At 42.0% G+C, this 8,590-nt stretch overlaps 1 long non-coding RNA gene across 1 annotated transcript; it reads right to left on the bottom strand.

Moving 5' to 3' along the window:
- Window positions 1-5,286: 5,286 nt before the first annotated feature.
- Window positions 5,287-7,003, bottom strand: LOC146721151 (uncharacterized). Its single transcript, XR_014925775.1, has 2 exons — window positions 6,833-7,003; window positions 5,287-6,091 (listed from the first exon to the last, which is right to left on the bottom strand). It is a non-coding gene; the product is annotated as an uncharacterized LOC146721151 (long non-coding RNA).
- Window positions 7,004-8,590: the final 1,587 nt, after the last annotated feature.

Here is an 8,590-nt window from a genome sequence, read left to right on the forward strand (position 1 = left end):
TTGATATATATATATATATATATATATATATATATATATATTTATATTGAAATTCACAGAAACATTTCCGAGATTATTTAGGAATTTTTTTATTACGACACTGGTGGCAATGTCTGCAAAGTTTACCGCAAATTCTGTCCGCTTGCAAATTATACTCGAGGCATCCCATTCAACAATTTTATCGATCGGCGGTAGACGAGTGTCACTCTTGCCCCTCCCGTTTTCGATTTTCCTTCTCACCCTCTCGCGAGTGTCGGTCAATACGACAAATCCGCCGGCAATAAAACACCGACACCGCCGCGTTGCCGTTCCTCTTTTTTGGCATTTTCCCCCGTCCTTTGTCCCTGTTCCTCTTTTTCATCTCGCATTCCGTTCGTCTCGCTCGGTCTCGCCTTTTCACTCCCCATTTCTCTTTCTCTCCTTTTCTATCTTTTTTTTTTCTTTTTTTTTTTTTTTTTTTTTTTTGCAAAACTATCGCTAGTATGCGCGTACGCGAGCAGCCTGTATGGATCGTGACTGCGTCGGTCCAACACCGAATAATAAATTATAGCCGGACTGTGGTGCGCGTGCACTCGAATTTTCGACCATGGGAAAGAGGCACGGGCAACGATTCGCTTATCTCCGACAAAATATTGAAAAGCGGTTCAAGATATCGATATAGCGTGAAAATATTCATGCTATTCCTGCGATTTGAAAATAAAAACAGAGAAAGACAAATCAATCTTTTATCGAATAGAGGAACATTGATTCATAGTACAACGTAGTTTTTAATCCATTGTAACGAATTTCACTTATTAGTGATATATGTCAAGGTTCCTATATCAAATTATATAATTAAAAGAAACATTTTTCACAAGATTATTACTCAATTAAATACTGTTCCTCGGTTTAAATTAAATCAATTAGTTTGATTTAGTTTAGCGTTTTTTATTACAAACGGAAAAAGAAGAGTGCTCTTATAAAAGAAATGTATTTGAAAGTTACTTGAAAGGCAAGAGGGTGTGACCTAACGAACCCGAAAATTGTGCGGGTGTAAGGAGAAGGATTGAAATGGGTGAGCGTTAATTAGCCGCGTTTTCCGATCAAAGTCTCGGGGTCTCGCAGACGCCGCATTTAATATTAATTCCCGGACGGCGAGAGGGAGTGGCGAACACGACTCGGTGGTGCACACGGATGGAGGTCGTTGGGACAGGATGTAGCGAGAGAGAGAGAGAGAGAGAGAGAGAACGCGTACAACGCTTAGGCGCCAACGTTGGCGCCCGCGGAACGTTCCCCAATTCTGATCCGGCAAGCGCAGCGTGCGCCTAATTGGTCAGATTTGTAATCGGCTACAGAGAGCGTCAGGTCGATTCGGGTTTGGCACGGTGAGGGTTCGCCAGTTGGGAGTTAAACGTGTGTGCGAAAGGGGTGAAACGGAGACGGACTGAGCAAGGAAGAGCGAGATATAATGATAGAAAAGGAGCGAGAATGGATCAAGAGAGAGAGGGTTGAAACAAGAGTGCACGGGAGGTACAGAGGGAGAAATTGCGCGGAACAGAGACAAGAAGAAAGAACGAGAGAGAGAGAGAAGAGAGATGATCGCACACGCGGCACAGATGTGTTTGAAACATCGTGCCGTTATAGCCATGCCTACCCTAAATTTATATCCACATCCTCTCTACCCTCCTCTCTTCCGTTTCGCGCACACTACTGAGCGTTTCGTAATCCGCGCTAATTTAATTGCTCGTCGTCATCGATGGCCATTAACCAGAATAGAATTGTCGGCAGTATCACTACCGGTACAAGGATCCGCCGGCTGCTGTTCGCGCAATGTATGGCGAAGGTAACGGTGACATTACAGAGTTCTAAACTGTCGTCAAAGTATTGTGCGAGAAGAGTTTTCCGTTCCTTTTCCAATGCTCCCTGTATTTTTCTTCTTCTGTTTCCCTGCTTCGCAATATGAATCGTGTTCTTCTTTCGTTTTAAATGCAAAGGTCGTAAGGAAATGCGTGTTTGAAAAGAACCAGATCTAAGGACTATATAAAATATATATATTTATGAAAGTTTTTGTGTCTCTTTGATATTGACATATTATATATTATTTATATATCTTTCTTTTATAACGCTAAGAGTTGGATTCTCTTTGCTCTCTTGTCAAAGATTCTATTTGAAAAAATTGTTTCGAAAAATACATTTCTCTCCAGCAATATCATCTCTTTTTTTCTCAAATTTTATTATAATATTTTAGATAGGTCGATATCGAAATATTGCTGAAAAGCGCGTTACGCGATGCACATTGTTCCCGGCATCATTGACGCCTGATTATTATCTGCCGTGTAATTTGACATCAGCCGATTGTTACGCGCGCAGCCATCAGCATCCAATAAATTTATGGGCCCGTGGATGTGGCCGGCCGTCTACGTTGAAGACCCTTCACACGAAATGTAATTGGCCAACTGGCCGAATGAGCGAACATTCGAACATCTCGTTAATGTAACGACTGCTAAGCGTCGTCATGATCGACCGAATCGCGGAGGTCATTGGAAACATCATCATTACGGGCATCTTCCCATTTTCACGTTTAACACCGCTCACACAAATGTATCTAATCCTTTTTTAATACCGCACATATTTCGTAAAGATTAAACGCAAATTAAACGCGCATATTACGCGATTACTCGCGCATAAGAGGCTTATTAAAACTTTGAATTAATGCCAATACGCTAATTGTAAGATATATCATTTTCAATATATAAACTTATAAGCACTCTATTATATTTTGTATATAAAATATTTTGACGTAAAGTACAATATATATATTTCACATAAAATAATTTTTTATGCAAACATGGAATAGAAAAGATTCTTCGGGAAGGCGAATCCGGCTTTTAAGTTTCTAGATAAAAATCCCGACGATCGTAAAAAAACATGAAAAGTAGAGCACTGTGCGTAAAGCGAGATGATTATGAAATATTTAAACGAAGATCGTGAATATAGAGGAAGGATTCCGCGAATGGGCGAAGAAGGGGAGAAAGAGAGATTTCGCGCTTCTTTGTTCCGCGGTGCAGAGAGATCGAGGGAAAACGCGCATTGAGGGTGAATCGCGAAAGCACGGAATATCGCATCACGGACCGCGAATAAAAAGTAATATCGGCAAGTGCTGTTCGCGTCGGAGCAACTCTATCGCGATCCTATCGGGAGACGAGCGCTCTCGCACGCTTCGCCATAATTAATCAAAGCGCGCGCGGATCCTGGAGGATCCAATTAGCGGCGAGCGCGCTCTATTCGGAGGCTGCCTAGAGAGTAGAGATCCGCCACGGCTATATAACGGAAATAATAGAGGATAGGACGCATATTAATGTTTTGCCCGAAAGGCATCGAGTACAGGCGCGAATACAGGCTTATATGGCCACAAGCGGGATTTGAAGTTGTCGATTTGCGTGTCTCTCTCTCTCTGTCCCTCGTTATTACCTCTGAACCCGTTCATCAATAATGACGAACACCTTTTTTTCCAAATGTCACTCGAACTGTAGTAGTAATGACCGTTGAAAGGGATGCGCAATTTTTTTCGAATCCCTTTGTAAAAAATTGAAAGATATTAAAATTAAATGAAAATCGCGTGGAGACAAATACTCTCGTTTGTTCAATCAAACATATTAATATCGGAAAAATATATCTCTTTTCGCACTTATTAATTCTAGGTATATGTTTAATTAAACTCACAATCAGTATATATAATTAATTTACAGACTTAACTAACTTTATACAGATATAGGTATATAAAGTATAGCATTTTGTCTTTCTTATAATAACGACGATGTCTTCTCGTAATGCGAAGGAAATGGAAAAGAGTAATAACATAGAAAGATATAGTACACTGCTCCTTTCTTCTCCCATTAAAAAGAATGCAATAATATTGTATAAGAATGCAAAACCATTATATATGTCCTTAGTAACCGGTATCGACGTTGATGCTTCTTCTCGACTCGAATTATTTTCGCCACGGGGGACTTGAAAATGCTATTATACACGTAATAAATCTTTTCATTGAAAGGCCAACACATAGTTTAATCTCAGTAGTAAGAATATTCAAGTCATTAATATATAAAACGTAGTCATTAAGAGAAGCAACGAGATGCAATTTCGCCAGCAAACACGAATAACAATAGTCGTGATTCGAAAATTACTAGAAAATTAAAAGAAGATTTGATATTATGTGTAATATATTACGAGGATAATCATCTTCTGTCGAGGGTAATCAGCACAAGGATGATGAAACTTGATATCAGCGTTAAGCGACAAATCGAGTCGCGCCTTGCTTTTATGACACGCTAGTAGAATGTAATTACCATGATATTGCTTGCACGACTATTACGTTGGAGTCACGCAACTGTTACATAGAAAACTTATTGTGTGTATACGTGTCTCTTAACGCTTATCCCGGGAAAAGCACATTGCGCCACATGCTAAACTTGGCGCTCATTACGTAGCTTCATAATTAGGCCAGTCCCATTTATTACACCGGCGTTTGAAGTAAAAAGCAGCATTCTTTTTATATATGATATTAGCGTAATAATATGAAATTAAATGCTCGTACAAGGGACAAAATCATAAACTTATTGCGCAAAAGTAACAAGATTAAATCAAATATCTGAAAAAAATGATTAAAGCGAATGTCGAAGAATTTTCAGTTTATGCGCGCTGACAAAAAAAACTTTGGAAATCAGTAAAATTGTACGTAGTGCTATTTGTCATTATGCGAAGAATAGAAATGTCACGCGGCGTCCACATCTGTCACCATTCATAATGTTTTGATATTAAACGGAAAAATGTGACAGATATGACGGAGGATTATATATAGCGAAAGCATTAAAGAAAATATATTTGGAAGGATATACTGCTCGGCCAATAAACCATGGTCGTCGCGAGGATTAATCAAAATTTTATGCGTCGTCCTTTGCGATCGCGAGCGTTACATCTATCCGTGGAAAAAAGCGCATCTAGATGTGCGCGATATTTATGCGATCGCGCAATATCGTAAGAGCGCCGAGTATCGATAGTAAATCCATACGTTCGGGATATTATATTTCCCTGCTCTCGTTGGATCCGCCCGGGCGCTTACGGTTTTAATTTCGTCCCGGGTTACGCAGGATCATCGCGGAAACATAAATCGGTAGAAAATCGCTAAATCGTAGCGCGTTTTTTTTTTTTATTTTTCCCGGTATGTGCGTTAGAGATATATATTTAAAAAAAAGAGGAATTCAATAGGGGGATATAATAATGAAATAAAAAAATCAATACACATCATTATTTTCTATCAGGGTGATGTTCATTTATTGTGAATTTATCGTTGAATCGAACGAGGGGGTGTGTCGATTTCCAGACAATTGAAAGAAAAGTGCATGAGTGATCACTGCGCTCTTTTTGTTCGATCGAGCGTAATTTCGCAGTGTGTTTCGTCACTTTTGTTCGCTCGTGCTCGAGATACCCGGGGTAATTGCCGGGATTCCACGGGATTGCTCTATGCATTTATAATCAGCTAAATGTCGGAGGGACGCCTCGCCCTAACGCTCTTTGGATCCTCGAAAGAGAGCGCGATGGGAAGTAAATGGGAGGAGGAGGAGGGTGGAAGATCATGATGCGAGGAAGCGGAATTGAAATATCAGGGCGCACGATTCACTCGTAAACGTAACGTCCGCCGATTTTCCGGATTGCGAAAGAAGGACGGCAGGCGAGGAGGAAAATGCGCCGTCTCGAAGGAAGTCGTTTCACCTAGACGACACGTTCGAATGGCCGGAAGCGGAGTGACGATATCGTTCACTGTTTCCAACAGACTCCCTGTATTGGAGATAGTGAGGGATAGCAGTATTTCGTACGTATGTGTTGCGACGCTTCCTCTTGCGGATTTATTCAGCGAAATACGAAATTTTTCGGTGATGTCCCGGTTTTTTTTCGTCTTTCGATGGCCGGATCTGACGAAGATCGAAGAGCGGATAGGGTCGGCGCGAATTGATTTGACGACGATCGATGCTTACAGCCGAGATACGCGCGGATGATCGGCAAACGAATTTCGCTCCAATTGCTCGTAGACGCCGTGAGCATTACCACCAGCCTGAAAGTTAATTTATACGATAAATAAACTTGCAAAGTGTACGTCGTTGCTTGCCGGACTGTGCATAGCGACGCGGTAATAATACAAAAAATTAAAAGTTGCATGTGAATAGAAGTTGCAATAAATTCTTGAAAAAAGAAGTTAAAATTTCCCGGCTTATCCTCTCTTGATACTTCTTTTCTCTTGGATAAGCGTGATTTATTTATAAACTGTACGAAGCAAATTGCGAAGATTATTGATATTAATGGACTTTAAATAATTCAAATTCGATATAAACAGAATCACAAGCATATAGTTATAAAAAATGTGTGTGTAAGATATATATTTACAATATTTCTATAATTTATACACTCAGACACTTGTTTAAGAATTGATAATAGTTGTTGACTTTATTTTTATTTTCTTTTTAATGCTATTAAATTGATCGACGAGCGAATTTCTCTTCGATTATATTCGCGAATATTATATCCGTAAGCTTGAAAGTTAATTTATATGATAAATAAGGTTGAGCTATGTATGTTAATGCATGCCGAATCATGCATAGCAGCGCGGTAATAAATTTGCAAAATTAAAAAAAAGAAGAAAGTCAATTTACGCGGCGTTAATCCTTTGGATTTCGCTTCACACGAGAATAAAAATATTTTATCTAAATCGATTCGCTCTTCAAATGCAATCTCGCCCAACTCTATTATTATATAATAAAAGTTTACGGTAAGAAAATACACGGCAAAAATGTCTTACCTCCACCGCCGCCGCCGCCGCCGCCGTATCCGCCGCCTCCGCCCAATTTCCATCCGCCACTTCCGCCGCCCGATTTCCATCCGCTGCTACCGCCGCCGTATCCACCGCCTCCTCCCAGTTTCCATCCGCCGCCGCCGCCGCCGAGGTTCCATCCGCCGCCGCCGCCGCCGAGGTTCCATCCGCCGCCACCGCCGCCGAGGTTCCATCCGCCGCCACCTCCGCCGAGGTTCCATCCGCCGCCGCCGCCGCCGCTTTTCCATCCACCGCCGCCTCCGTATCCACCGCCGCCGCCGCCGCTGCTGACGGTGATCACCTTGATGATTTTTCCGCCACCACCGCCGCCGCCGCCGTAACCACCGCCACCGCCGCCGAACTTCCATCCGCTGCTTCCGCCTCCATAACCACCGCCGCCGAATCCGCCGCCGCCGCCGCTGCTTATGTAACCACCTGTAATTTTCAGATTGTGATATCGATTTTTAACCACGTTTGAAAATCCCGATTCCCCGGCGTGATTACGTAACCCGTATGTAATTTATAGAGCGGTGTGAACGTGTGGGTTAGTTCGCGAGATGTGCGATTTATCGACTTTCTTTGTACGGTCGCGAGGACGGGACCAGGTGGTCGCGCGCGCGCTCATGTCGGCCCGCAAATTGCCACGAGGTATTTTGCGATTGCTACAAGAAGGGAACTGGTTGCGCTCCCGCCGATTGCGCAAGCCATCTTAAAGGGCAGGGGAGCGAGTACAAATAGCTCCCGAATTAAATCTTACGAGCTCGTTTAATATCGCTGAATCAACTGGATTAGTAATTGTGTATAAAGAATCGAACAAGGAAGATCAAATTTATGACATTTGTGCGCATTTCTCGTATATTTTTATCTCGCTTGTTGATTAAATGATATTATTCTTGCTGCGACGCGACGATAATTAATTTTCATGAAATCTGTGACCAACTTTCCAGAGAATAATTAACAGCTATCCGCGATTATCGTCTTGCTAAAAATATGATATTAGATTCTAGATAAAAAGACTTTCTATGTTAGCGTTTTTAGATACCGTGCCACGAATGAAACATTTTTAATCTGTCACTTTTACCAAATATTTTTATCTCGTTCATCACTTTTACAAAATTTTCAGTCAGAATAAACTCGTTAAAATTCTTATAACATAAAATTAGGCGCGATCGGAATTCCGTTGATGCTTTCAGAATCAATCACTGCGAAACTCATCGTTGTTTCGCTTTGCGATTTTGGAGTACCAGAAGAGGGTCCAAAACATCGCGAACACTTCACACGCGGGCGACATTCTCGCCATAATCCGCGATCACCACATTCCCATAAGCCTTTCATCGTACTCACCGTATGCGGTGGCAGCGAGTGCCAGCACGAGCGTAACTACGAACACCTGTAACGAGAGAGAGAGAGAACTCAGCCAGGCTTTAATAATCGCGGCACGCACGTATACATCGTTCGCGTGCGCGAAAGATAGAGAGATTACATTCAATAATATAATATATATATATATATAAAATTATGCATCGTGCAACCACGCTTCCAAGTACGTACCTTCATATCGGAGATGTTTGATGTCCGCTGGTCGGGCCTGCCGGCTCTTTTATAGCTCCTGCCTTTCTTCAGCCGGAGGCCCCCGCCCTTCTTCTTCTCGTTCACGAAAGCCCAACTTTCGTTGCCCACCACCGTCAAGTACGAAAATCCCCATATCGCCGTTTCCAGCCCCTCCACCCTCTCTTGTTGTCGCGC

This window comes from Nylanderia fulva, unplaced genomic scaffold (assembly GCF_048542155.1).
Source record: "Nylanderia fulva isolate GAGA-0341 unplaced genomic scaffold, ASM4854215v1 Scaffold54, whole genome shotgun sequence".
Lineage (NCBI taxonomy): Eukaryota > Metazoa > Arthropoda > Insecta > Hymenoptera > Formicidae > Nylanderia > Nylanderia fulva.